The sequence below is a fragment of the Chroicocephalus ridibundus genome, chromosome 3 (assembly GCF_963924245.1).
Source record: "Chroicocephalus ridibundus chromosome 3, bChrRid1.1, whole genome shotgun sequence".
Lineage (NCBI taxonomy): Eukaryota > Metazoa > Chordata > Aves > Charadriiformes > Laridae > Chroicocephalus > Chroicocephalus ridibundus.
In genome coordinates, this window is record NC_086286.1 from 53268866 (window position 1) to 53283758 (window position 14893).

Sequence of the window (14893 nt, forward strand, 5' to 3'; positions counted from 1 at the left end):
AAAAGCCAACCAAGCTAAAAAAATTACACGTACGCACACAGAAGGAAAACATTATCCCACACCTCCCAATGCTTGTAGCATTCTCTGATCTTCCATGAAAAGATCTCCTGGAAGAGATTAGTCTTTCCTCTTCTTCCTTCCTTCCAGCAGGCTTCAAGCTAAGGTATCCCTCAGCGAGGGGCCTGCAAGGTTAAACTTGTCAACCACTCCTCTGGGTCATAAACCACATTGCCCAAAAGGCTGAGAACAGAAACACAGGACACCAGCTTAGCAGAGTCCATAAAAAGACTCCACCAACAGCTCCAGTTGGCCTTACCTTGTCAATTAGCACAGCCAGAGGCTTTCCGCAGCAGATACTTCATAGAAAATTACGAACTACACATCACTGACAGCTATCCCTACGATTAATTATGTTCCCTCTGGAGCACAGAGGATGCCACCGAAGCAGGACAGTGGGACATCCCAGGCTGACCTGTACCATGCTGCAATGAAGCTGTACCAACTTTCTGCATACGACCACTCCAGTTGAGTGATAAAATCACTAAGCACATGCAAATATACAAAGACCTCCTAACTGGAGGCTTCCAGCCGCCAGGAGAGACTGAAATGTCTGTTTTGAAATATCTTTGTTTTGCAAGGAGGCATCACTCGATGTATGTGATCTTCACAGTCAGTGCAGTTACTGGTTTCCATTCACAGACCAGCAAAGTGACCACACGTCTGCAGTGGCTGCACCTACAAACAGTAGTGAAAAGGCCAAAATTTAAACGCCTTATAAAAAAGCTCAATTCAGATGGCTGGCCATAACACCAGAAGCATTATGTTCTGGATTGGACAAAATCTGCTAGATTCATAAGTAGATGGTCACATTAATGCTGTTAATATATTTACAGCAGTTGTAAATTCCAACTGATGCTTTAAAATGCTTTCATCGAAGATTTCTAAATCTACTACATCTGTGTTAATCCTCAATTAATATGTTTTTAATATGCAATGGGGCTTTTATTAGCAGAACAAATAACTGTCATATTAAATCTAAATTAAATGCATAGTTGGGACTCTAATTTAAAATGTTACTCTTAAATCTTTCAGACAACAAGACTTATGGCTAAATTAATCTCAAATACTGTGTGTCATTGGCAATAATTTTATAACACACCAACGCCTCAGTCTTAATTACACGCCGGGGTACTTTAACTCAAAAATGGGAGAAGTTCAACAAAACTTCAGCCTCTTCACCCAGGCATCTCCACCTCCTTCAGCAGAAAATTCAAACACACAGGAGAATGCATTGGATCTTCAAATTATATCCAGTTCCATTCATTGACTTGGACAGGATAGTGTGCCAAAACTGTTTCATTAATTGTGGGTGTTAACCACTGTATTAGTGACATGGGGTAGAATCCATATGTCAGTGGCAGGATGTAACATACACATTCCATGAAGGATTTCTTATTATGAGATAAAGAACAATGTATTCAGTTTAAATACCTACACTGAAAAAAACCTCAAGCATGGTTCAATTAATTACTCAGCTAATTACTCTTGTTCCAATAACAGACATTGACTTGCTCCACATTACTATATATTTGCATTTTAGACTTACTGCTCCTAATAAAATTAGTACTTAACTTAGATCTAATATAAACAGAATTAATGCACAACCAGGAGATATTCAGCGCTTAGCATTATTTTATTTTTATAGCATTAGTCAGTTGTCTGTCTTTTTCCTTTACAAATTATTTATCACACTGCCTGCAAAATCACAAATTGTTTTTTCAGGATATTTCCAATCCAAGTGTAAGTTAGTCAAAAGCAGTTGGAAGGGGGGAGAAGAGGAGGCAATTTCTTTCATGAAAAATGTACATTAAAAACTTTTGCAAGAAATACTTTAAAATGAAGATAGATGATGGATTATTTTCCTAAATCAAAAACCTGTTTACACATTAAAAAAAAGGTTTCATATCTAAAACATACAGATATCAGAGGAAACAAAATATAAATCTGCATTATGTTCAGAAGCTCCACATAGGAAAAACCCAAATTTTTATGTGAAAAACTATTTCTAACCAGATCCCAGTTATGACAAAGTCTTTCATTTTCCAGTCAAAATTTTTGACATTTTTTAATAGACATTAAAAGTGTTGAAGGATTTTACAACATGTTTATATCTGGTCTGGTTTACATCTTATACTACACCAACTTTCTTGCCTAGCATCTAGACTGTATAGTTTATGTTTTATTAAAAAAAAAAAAAAGAAAACAACACAAAGAGACACAAGCATTTACTCCAACAAGATTATGTTATGTCTAAAATTAAATTATAAAGAACAAGAGTAACTACCAATATGTGGATGTGTGGAAAAAAGCACAAGGGCTGCAGTAATAAGATCATACAGGTAATTTCAGGCTCCAGCGCCTTACAGCTTCTGGGAGGCAGGACTTTGCCTGCAGAGGGAGTGACCAGGGAAGAAAGAGCTAAGATTAGGCTGGAATTTTTTAAAAAACTGTTTCTCTCAGTGTGTTTTGTCATTTATGCTCAGCCTCTCTCAGTGTTAGACTGTACAGAGAAGTGAAGATGAGGGAGATGAAGCAAAAGATAGCTTCAAAAATTTGCTACCTGTTTCCAAACCTCGAAAGAGGCAGAATTGCATTCGGTTCCTGAGACAGTGTTCACCTCATGCTTCCTTCAGCACACTCAGGCATCCCTAGCTCTTATGTACATATTTTCAGACCTCTAAAACACACTGAACCCTGATTAATTCAGATTAATTGTCCAAAGACGGAATCAATAATAAATGAGCTAATTACAACCAGTTGTCCCTGTGGAACTGTCACAAGGCTGATAAAGATCAGCCAGTTCCAGGAACAAGCCATCACAGATCCTTACTCTTCCCTAAAGAACAATTTACGTTTACACTAAACCTCAAATTGCCACTGATGGATAACATGCTAAATATACGTACCTTAGTCTCTACAAGAATCATAAAATATTTAGCTCCACAATATTGGCCAAAGGAACAGACAGAGAACCACAGAGAGCAGTGTTCCTGCCCCTTTCCCTACCCAATGAACCACATGGAGTACCAGAAATAGGATAGTAGAGGTGATGGACCATCCTCAGCCTCCTTCAATCCACAGAAGACAGTCTCCTTTTGAAAAAAAAATGAAATAAATGCATGATAAATGTATAGGGAAAAAATAATTTTGAAATGTCATGTCCCAGTATTCAGACGGGGGTATGATAGATGTATAGATTTTCACGTCTTGCACATTGTATTGCTAGTATAAATCATGACAGCAGTGAATTAAGATATAAAGGGGAAAGAGAGAGAGACTAGAAAAAGAGAAGTTGGTCTCATGAGCCAGGAACAGTGGAACAAACTTACTGCTGCAGGAACAAAATCACTGAAGAGAGCAAGTTCTTCTTTCAAAGAAGCTTTACCCACCTGCAGCACAATGCAGCTTGGTCCATTGACTCTTCCCACCTTAAAGCAATTCCTAAAAGCTGAACTGTCAGTATGTTCTCTGCCTCCAGGAAAAATGAGAAGCATTGCTCTGAATGGCTTTCTGAGGTTTCTGATACATATCAAGGTCACACATATGTATATGACTGTTTGTGGAAATGTATTGTTACTAACCATCATCTTTTCCTTTACAGAAATGTTCAAATGCTCCAGAGTTTTTAATGATATGCTTCAACTGTGCTTCTCCATAGATGAAAAAGAGGAGAAGTAAAAGAACTCCTTCAGCAGTGAGAGCTGGAGGATGAGCTCAGTGGTGGAGCATTGCCTGGAGAATACCTGCAGAGCCCCCAGCAGGTCGCTAGCCCTCGATGTGCACAGAAAGATTTGGAAACATTTCCTTGCACATTTTCTTTGTGCATCTGTTCCCTTTCCAGATGAGAAACTGTCGTCCACTGATAAGAGTTCAAGTTTGAAGGCTGTTCCAACTTTACCCTGTCACAAAACTGCTGTATGACATTAAACGATAAAAGGAGAAAACAAAAGAGTGCCATGCTTGGGCCTCAGGTTTCTCAGCACAGGTTTCATAACTATGGTTATGCAAATACCTCCAAAATTTCAAAAAAGTGCACGCTTTCTGTGTTCCTTTTCCTAACTTTTAGGGATTCTCATAATAGTAAATTTTAGGCAAGTATTATTTATTAATAGTTTATAATTAATATTAGTTTAAAACTAACACTAATTGAAAGATAAAAATGTAAGGCAAATATCACTGAGTAGTGACTTTTGAAATCAGGCCCCTACTCATATTTAGTTAGTTATGCATCTGATCAGCATGATCAGTATAAAGAGCAAGAATTGCTGAGCAAGAATTCTTTACAAGAACCACCAAGGAAGTGGACGAAGTGCTGGACTGAACTTCTCACAAAGAGGAAAAGCTCAAATCAGTAAAGGGATTTATTCACACAGATCTTATACAAATTGGGGAAAAAAAAGATACCTGGCAAAATATAGTCAGAGTAAATCTAGTTACTTCGTAAATGCTTCAAGATCCTCAGTTGCTCGGTGCAACCATGATACAAAATATTACTGTGATTCATTTGTTCTAATGGCACACGTGCAGTAGTAAGTTAAGCAGGTGTTTTGTAATAGAAGTTTCCAAGTGGCTATATATGCTGTATTTAGCTGTCCCATAACCAAATTTATATTAAGAGTTCATGGTAGCAAATTTGATATAAAAGTTTGGATAGATCATACAAAGCAAAAATAGGAATGTTTACCTATATTATGCCAAATCATAGCAGTTACGCTCGTTCTTGGAGAGTAAACAGTGGCTGGCATCTGAAACTGCTGTGCAAAGTGTCAAGCATCAACTATATGGATCCCTCAACTTTTCCCTTGGAAAGGGAAGAAACAAGAATCTGGAAGACTCATTCATTTTTTCAGACCAGGCATCCTTCCAGGCTTTTCTGGAAATGTGCGTTTTCTTTTGCTGAAGTCAATGAAGCTTCATCAAGAGCACAAAAATTGCTTCTCCTGGCCGGTGCAGCCACTGGGCCCTTTCCACAGCGAGTGCCCTTTCTGCATGTGGAACAGCCATAGAAGTTCCATGCGTGGCTCTTCCACTGATAAGCGCAGAGCAAGCAGTGAGGAGTTTCCACTGAAGAGTACAGATCAGAGGGAACGTTTTTCTTCAGCTTGTTTAAGGATTTGAAGGCTTTTCCCCAGAGCCTAGTTATTGAGAAAAATAGCAAGAAACAAGAGATGCCACAAACACTTTGTCAGCTTCAGATCTTTCTGGCTTAAAGATGTTAGAGAGAGCTGTTTCTAGCTACATCAGGCCAGTGCAATGGTTTTACTGATAGATTGAGGAGGAACAATCTGTTCCAATTCAAATGCATTGTGTTACATAGAAAGCTGGATTTTGCCCAGAAGAAATCCTACGTGGGAATGTTTTAACAGCATTAAATAGTGCCTAGCTGTTCAGAATTACCAGCATGTACTGTTTTTCCACAGAAGTAGACACATGTAACAGTTTGGTTTATTGGTGTGGCTGGTATTCAGAACAACCCAAAACCGCTTCAAGAGAAAAGCACAGAAGAAGTCTGTCTGCAAACACAGTTTTCCAAAAAACATAGCTACTGTGGTGCAGACACGGGATAAGTATCTCTGTGCCACGGATCAAAGAATTGAGGTGCAGCTTGTGAATTCTCTTTGAGATCATGGACTTTTTGCACATTGAAACCCTCGTGAATATTTGCTATAAGTTCTTGCCCTGTGGTTTATTTTTGAGTGGTGGCTACACCTCTGTCTCAGAATAGATTGCTCAGTCAGGACTATCAGCACCAGCATCGATCTCAACTCAGAGGAACAAAATCATAAAGAAACATTTTTCTCCAAGGGCTTTGAAGAACGGAGCAGGGCAAGGGAAAGCAGGAGATGAGATAAATCTCAGGCAGGGGAGGGAGATCAGAAGGCATTTGCTTGTACTGCAGGGCACCCTTTTTTTCTGCAGGAAAGCTGATCGTGTGGAACGCTGGGCTGCAGATGTTAGGAGAAGAACAACTCCATGCTTCTGGGATCTCAGCTCGGAAAGCAGTCCTAGAAAGACTCCATGCCACAAAAATGTTCCTAGAAACCCAGATCGGAGACAATCCCTGGACTCTGCCCAGATTAAGACAGCTTGACAACATGTGGCTCCAATTTGGGGGATACACCCAGAGTGGTCTGGTGCGGATCCAAGAAGGAGAGGCTGAGCAGGCTGTGACAGCGCATTATTAATAGCTGTTGCCTTGCAGTACCTGGTAAGTGCTGTGAAGGCACTGGAGACTGAACACTGCAGAGAAGTCAAGTTTCCACTTTCCACAGTGAAGATCTGGTCCTTCTCCTTGGTACTTTACTCACAAAATAATCGAGCCTTTCCGAACACGCCCCTGTCTTTGAGGTACGTGTCACAAAGTGCCCCAATAAGAAAAAGCAATACTGTTGGAAAAATCTCGTAACAAAGTGTTCAAGCTTCTTGTTTATTTTCTCAGGTTTTCACAATGTGAATGAATGCCAGCCATGGAATACAGAAAATTGTCATTTTCCCCCATGTGTATTTTTTGCCCATCTAACACAGAGTGCCCATCTCAACGTTACCATTATATGTCAGTTAGGGCTGTGTGTGACATCTTTTTTTCAGTGGGTCAACGAACTTCTCATTTAAAGGGAAACAAAACCAAAACACAGCAAACCTTATCTAATGAAAATGCACACGGGTGGCTTTATGCCAGAGGAACTCAAATTTTCTGTTTTCTTGCCATTTTTGGCAAGTCATTTGGAAGCAAGATTTTTGCTTGCTGGTCCCGCATTAAAGAGCACTGAAGGGGTGGCTATAATGAAACTGGCTGGAAAGAAACAAAAACCTGTTACTGATGTAGCATCCAAAGAGACAAAACAGCTGAAAATGGAAACAGGGACAATTACCAGATTATGGACATGTCTTTTCTCACGGGCTTCCCTGGAGTAGGAGCTGCACAGAATCCAGCTGTCCCAGCTTCGGCACAGCCTAAAGCTGGTCAAAAATACCCTCCTCGCGTCCAAAATCTTTCACTTGCTGCTGAGTTGGTTACAAGACTCATTTTAACATCCTGTTGATTTTTAAAGCACTGCTCAATTTAGGCTTCCGTATAGCTAAATGAGGTTTTGGTTCCCTGTTGCCCAGGTCATGTTCTGTACTTGGTAGATATTGGGCTGCAGCTTATACAGAAACACCGTAGTGCTATAAATCATTAAGTGTCAGAGTCTTTTCGTATTATGTCCAGCAGCCCTGGAACATACTGCTTACAGAGATTCAGGAAACATCAATTCTGTAAATACAGTCACATCAAGGTTAAAAGCATATTTCAACAATAATTTCTTTTCTAATCCTCATAGTAGTAATTATTTCAGACTTCAATCATAATATGTCCCATTATTTTCAACACAGAGAGCATAGTTTTAGTATGTGTTGCAGTCAAAGAGAGGTTGCATGAAATAAAGGAAAAATTTCTCATACAGCCTGTCATGTGGAGTACAAGGAGACTTTAGTTCTGAACTGAAAAGGTTTCCCCACATTTTCCCAGTCTGGTTTGCATGTAACTCACAAGCAGCAACAGACAGGGTGCTGCAAGTGCAGAACCTAATATTCACACAGGCAAAAGCACCCTTTGTCACTGCTCATTGTGAATTCAAATGCATTTCCTGAGACATCACATGAGGTCATAAAAACCCACAGCTATTAACTTATAGACAATAATTACTGAATCTGACCTGAATACAGTATAAAAAGTCATAAGACTGTAGATAGTCAATTCAGATTTTTCTGTGAATATGAAAGGCATATATTCCCAAAAACAAACCAAGGGTCAGGCCCAGAGCACATGGGAATGATGTAAAAAGAAATTAATGGGAACCAAAGAAAAAGACAGATGATTCCCGCTCTCCCTTTCACATGCAGATGGATTTTCCAGACACGGGAGCAGCCTCAGAGAGCTACTTTGAGCTACTTTCCAGCCTGCGGACAACAGAGGACGTGCTTTTGTCACAGGGTGCAGGAGGAGCCCACTGCAGAGACTTCCTTCTTGGTTTGGCTGTGGTGCCAGCCATCAGGGCTGGCTCAGGCTTTATGCCCAATCCAGGTACCCTGGAACTCAGAGAAGTTTTGACATTTCCCGTACAGGCTTTTAGAAGAAAACTAGACACCAAATTTTGAAACACCTCAAACTGCTGCTAGAACTAAGATTTTTTCCTCATTAATTGTGGAAAATCACAGCATGTTATCTATTGGCCTTGGTCCAGTAATAACATATTGTGGGCTCCTCTTTGCTGGCCCTGGAGAAAACAGATAGCAATGATGTAAACATATTTCCCACTGAAAACACTGAAGATTTTGCCATGACAAAGTTAAAAATAAAGTTGTCTTGAAAAAACTTTGTGAAGGGTAACACACATACATAACTAAGAAAAAATGTGTAGCATCCCTGCTATACATAGGTTTTTCCAACTGAAATGGGGGGGAAGGGAGGGGAACGGAAGGGAAGGGAAGGCAAGGCAAGGCAAGGCAAGACACACTTCTCATTTCATACCACTTCTGAGAAACCATTTCCCTCTAATTCAGGTTGACCTTCTGAATCATACCTGGATGTGATTATCCCCTCAAGGACCCAGAAGAAATAATATACCATGTGTGCCACACATGAATGACTAGCCTTTACCTGGCCCATCCCACTCAGCTTTGCCTTTGCTATTGACAAAACATCACTACAAAAAAGGTCAAAATAACAAATTGCTAGAATATTAGAAGATATTTTCTAGTCAAGAGATTCATTTTCCCTGCAACATAAACACTAACATATGCTACAACATACCCACAACAAGAAAGCTAAATGTTAGCTTCTACATACTAAAAATACAAATTTGCCAAAGGTCTGTGCACACTTACATAAACTAACAACACGTGAGCTGGGGAGTCTCGCACAAGTACTAGAGCATATGGTAAATTACAGTGGGAAGCAAAGCAGGCCATTAGACCTTCAGATTAATTGTGATTATTTACATACTTGCCTCCTATTCTCTCTTTCTCTCCACTCTCTTCTAAAATTAAAGCAAAACAGCATCAAAAGGCAGCGTTTTCTCAGCGCGGGAGATGGGCTCTGCTGAAGGACCCTGAAGACCTGAGACTGTGAATTCACACGCCAAAGCCATGACAGGCCTTTTTATCTCTACAGCAGTGACACATCCACTGCAGCTCATTTTACAGGTGTCCCCGTTTACCCCCAGGCAGGAAGACAATCTTTGGTGGGTCTCGCTGCCTCCGTTGGTGCTGGTCTATGGCCCCCAGCCGGCGCAGAGAGCACGGCGCCATCAGGCCGCAGCTGGGGAAGGGGAGCGAGGGGCGGCCGACGGAGCTTCCCCAGCCGTGGTGCCGGAGCACTGGGCCCAGCCCCAGCCATCGCCACCCCGGCTCCCGGCCTCTCCCCTCCCAACAAAGATGTTGCTGGCATCGCCGGGGCCAGGCTAAGACAAGCAGGCGAATTGCAGCAGAGTTGACCAAAGGGAATTTCGCTGTTCAAGACACACCGAGAGGATATCTGCAATGCAGCTTTAGCAGGCCAATGTATTTAATGAAGCAGTGGCACAGCCATTTCCATGTCATTTGTGCTTTCTGCTAGCAAAATCTTCCTCCCCCCGCTCCCAGCCCCTGGCTTTTTTTATTTTTTTTCATTTTAATCCCTCGAGAAGTTTCTGTGTGAGCGAGGAGACCCCGGCACTTGTGGCTGAGCAGGGGCTCGTCAGTTGGCTGCGGCCAGGCCAGGTTGGTCCCTGGTCTGCCGCCCTGCCTTGCACAGCGAGGGAAAGGCTCACAACGACCGACAGTCCCGAAGCAGCATCCGTATCGGAGCAGCCCGGCCTTGATGGATACATTTCACAGCCACTCCTTCCCCCCCCCGGCCCCAGCTGCCCTCCTGCTTGAAAAGGGGCAGCTAGAGCCTGCTCAGTGATGTGCCAGGTGGCTCTGTGGGTGAAGTGGTGGTCCTGGTGTCCTGACAGAGCCGACCCAGCTGTGCCAACATGGACAGCCCCTTTCCCCCATCCTGCCACTCTTCCAGACCCAGCTCCACAAGGCTGGCTGGCCACCAGCACCTGTCCTCCCACATTAAAGCCGGGGACATTTGAAGGTCGAAGTGAAATCGAAGCCGCAACCCGAGCGGGGCTGAGCTGTCCCCGACGGGCGCTGTTGAGAGGCATCGCCAGGCATCGCTCTTCCACACTTTTCCCCAGGGCTACAAAGATGATGAGGGGACTGGAGCATCTCTCTTATGAGGAAAGGCTGAGAGACCTGGGTCTGTTTAGCCTGGAGAAGAGAAGACTGAGAGAGGATCTCACTGGTACTTATACGTATCTAAAAGGCGGGTGTCGAGAGGACGGGGCCAGACTCTTCAGTGGTGCCCGGCAACAGGACAAGAGGCAACAAGCACAAACCGGAACACGGGAAATTCCATCTGAACCTAAGGAAAAACTTCTTTCCTTTGAGGGTTACGGAGCACTGCCCAGGCTTCCCAGAGAGTTTGTGGAGTCTCCGTCGCTGGAGATATTCAAAACCTACCTGGATGCATTCCTGTCGAGCCTGCTCTAGGTGAACATGCTTTGACAGACGGGTTGGTCTAGATGATCTTTGAAGGTCCCTTCCAACCCCTGCCATTCTGTGTGAGCACATCCTGCCTCCACAGACCCGAGGGCTGGAAAGCACCAGCCTCGCAGCCACCACTGGCAGATTTCAGCTCTGACTCCTTTCACCCAAACAGCCCCTTTGAGAGGGCATCAGCTCCAATTTAGCATCAGCCAGCTCACACATCCACAGCTTCCCAACTTCTTTATTCCTCTCCTCCTTCATATATATATACAGAAAGGTACAGGTCTAGAGATATATTTTAAAAGCCCACTGATTTAGATGAGCGTAGACATAAAATCAATCCCTGAGCCTATGGTCTAACCACACCTTTCTATGGCTTATAATGGAAAAGTCAGTAGTAAAATTAAAAGTGTTGTTAACTTCCAAACGGTGCTTTCTGTTGTTTTATGTTTGGCATAACTGACCAAATGGGACATGTTCACTTTTAATAGTGGTTTTATTTATTTTTCCTACAGTATTTCTTTAGTACTTTTTCCTTTTATATGACATATTAATACATAATTCAGTGGCTTTATGTCTCCCTGCACAGTCTGCATGATTTCTGGTGCTATTGAACAGTACTATTTATGACCAAATGGTCAAAATGTCTTTTTTTATTAATCTTTTTTGGTCATGGGTTTGCTTGTTTGTTCTTTTGTTTTCTTGTCATTTTTCTGAGCCTACCAGAGTGCTCAACTCCCCAGTTTCCCTGTTTGGAACAGCTCACCCCAAAGGGTCAGAATTTGCATGTTTACCAAGAAAAGTCAGTCAGCCGACAGGTTGAAAATACAGCAGAGGCATCAGTGCGCACAGAGCTGTTATCAGCAAAGGTCCGCTTGCGTTACTGCGATACATGAGGGGATGCATGTGAGCATGGGAGCCAGATGCCCCCTTTAACTCTAAGACCAGTAGCTCCATTGCCCGTTCCCAAGCTGACCATCCCCAGGCACCATCCCCCCCTGGGTCTTGTTGTGCCACCTTGCTGGGGCACTGAAACCAGCACCGCGGGCTGCAAGCCCAGCTCGGCAGGCAGGTGGCCACACGGCATGCAGTAGCCTCAGTGCAAAGAAACCAAGTACCACTTCCTTTGTAAACATTTGTTTCCAGCATGTCCCACTTGGTTATCAGTGCCTAATGTGCACTTTTTAATTAATTACTTTATCCATAGGTTAAGCACTCACTGAATCCAATCATTATATCACCATGCAGTCAGTACATGGTGTATATCCTTAAATGCCATTTCTGGGATATTTTCCATCTGTACATCCTCCTCAGGCAACAGCAGAGGACATAGGGACCTTCATTAGCCCTTATATGGACTACAGACATCCTGCTTGTTAGTGTATTATCTAACTGCTTATCAGTCACATTCTCAAGCTCTCATTATTTTACTTTCACACTGCTGTAATCAGCCTCTGCATTTTTCAGGCAGTCATAGTCTTGCTTTAGCCTACACACACAAATTGTACAGAAAGGAGGTTCAAATACTGATGCCATAAATGCAGACCTTTTAGAGGTGACCTGTAAAGAAATGCTGATAAAAGAAGCTGGAAGTTTCTTTTGTGTTTGTTTTCATTTCCTTTGGGTATAGGCTGTTTCTCCTCCGAGCCCTCTGAACGTTGCCAGGGAACAAATCCTGCTCACCTACCTGGTGCAAATAATTTAATTCTGAGGTAGCTACTCACAAAAGGTGAGCAGGATTTAGCCAGACTGAGGTAAGGAAGACACTTCCTTCCTTGTTCCATTCCTTGCAGTTGTCTTTTCTCTTTTTTCCCCCATATTTTTAGGCATGGTCTCAAATGTAGTTCTTCAGAACATACCTTCCAACCTAGAGGCAACAAGGAGAATTATTTGGAAAGAGTAGGGAGAAGTCTATCCACTGCTTTCTCCAAGGCCAAAGGTTTCCTTCTCATAACCAGGGTTTTATGATAATAAAATATTATGCTGGACAGTCCATTGCACCTTGAGAGGCCTGCAATGGTAACGGCAAGTGTGAACATCTGAGCAGGACTTTAATTGTTGTCAATGCAGGAGGAGCTGCTGCCTTGCGCTCTGACTCTGTCCACCAGCAGTCCTTCTTGATTTTCTTGTGGAACAGTGGAAAAACTAATAAGCAAATATGCTGCTGCTAAGGAACAAACTCATCAGCAGCATCGTGAACTCACAGTGAACAAGAAACCCAGCAAATGAGGAGCAGCCATTTCTTCACGTGTATTGCTTCTCTAAGGAGGCTGGATTCTTGTCAGTCCTTAGTGGTCCATTCTCAGTGTTTTCTGTCTTTCTTTTGGGTCTACTGACTTCTTTTGAAATAATTTCTGAGTTTTCCCAGGATCTCACCAGTTTCCAGGGATCAATTCTCAAAGCAGCTTTCCTTTCTCAGTCCAAATCGCTTGCACCTCTCAGTGCATTGCACCTCCTGTTCTCCTCACGCTGGAGTTCACCCCAGTTTACACAATTCTATGAGCTGATATTTCAAGTGTATCTCTTCTTGTGAAATTGAAGCAACCTCCAGCTCATTTCAGCAGCTATCTTTCACCTTATTCAGCAATAAGCATCTACCAGCACAGAGAACAAGGTGTGGAATATAGATAAAACCATGAGATTAATTCAGTTTTACCTCTCTGTATTTCAAGAAAATAAATCATATTTATTATTTCATTTACATAATGCATCCCCCATACCATGCTCACCGCTATCTTTCTATTGTTAATACTATCAAAGATAGTGACCTACGTCTGGGCTTTCCAGCTCCATGTTGCTCAAATTTTAAATGCTTTCTATGAAAGCCACTTGCATGGCTATAATTGCCATCTGCCAGGGATGCCTCCATCAAAAATATCACTTCCAGGGGTTTCATCACTCTGCCATAAAAATTTGCCCCAGGCTGAACACAGCTAAAAGGTACTCCTTTTCCCACACCAATACTAAGCGGAAGCAGAGTATTGGCCTCAGTTTATCACCCCTTCACCGCCAGTACACTCCTAGAGAGCACTGGCAGCAGAGCAGGTAGCAGTCCCTGCAGGAGGGTGCCTACTACCTCCCGGTCTAAGGTCATGCTTTTAGTCTCCCATAACTTTGCCAGTTTTACTGCTGAGGCTTAAGACTTTGGGCGTGTATCTTGGAAATTGAAAAGCCATGTTGAAATTTTAGCAAAGGTGGTTTCAGCTGTTGTCACAAATGACATTAAAAAAAAAAACAAAAACCAGTCTTGTTTTCCTCGTGATGACAATGGTCCCCTCCTCTTGTATCCCTCCTCCACAACCTGTGGGACTGCTCCACTGAGAGACCTCAGCAGCGCTCTGTGTTTTACTGCAGGGATCGGTTGGCTTGACAGAGAGAGAAAAGAATCACCCAGGAATGAGAGAGGTGCCTTTTGCTATTACCATGAAAATCCACACGCATTTGGCCAAGTTATAAACCACAGGTGGTCACTAACTGTATGTTCCTCATTTTCTGGATGCCTGACTTGAAACCCTGGGGGCTGATTTGCAAAGTGCTGAGTGCTGGAAGCTGTAATTGAAGTCTCTGGGAGCTGTGCTTTGAACATATATTGAGCTATAAAAACACTAAGTACTGAGAAACATCAAACTGGGGCCCCAAAATTGGTGGGTCCTTTGACCTTAATCTCCCTGTGACTCAGCTCCCCATCTGTAAAGTGGGAATACTGTCACCCTCTTGTCTCACAGGGGTGCTGTGAATTCAAATCCACGTGTGTCCATAAAGTACTCAAATGCTCTGCTGAGAGCACAGCTGAAACACCCAAGAGCAAATCAATAATTTTGTATTCAGTACACTGTTTTGATGATGTGAGGTAAATAAGGCCTGAGCCACACTTTGAATGATATGGCCAGATGTCTCCGAGCATCGTGCAGCAGGGAAAAAAAATAAAAATAAGCTCACGTAATTAAAGACTGTCTTGTAATGTGTTTACACAGGGGACCAGAGTTGCGGTTATGTGGGCAACTTTAGCTTTGGCATTTCCAGAGCAAGAAAAATAACACTGCTACTGAGGGATGGTGTACAGTGAATTGCTGACACTCAACACTGTGCAGGAGGTAGGTGAAAAGTGCAATGATAAATATAACTCACAAAATGTGTAAGTTAAAGATCATTATTCAGGTGGCAAAGCGGAGCTAGGACACGTTGAAATGAAGGATGCCTGCAGAGCCTTTACTCACTGCCTCTGCATTAGGATACCATTCTTAATTACATAATCGTATATTTTGCCTTGGGA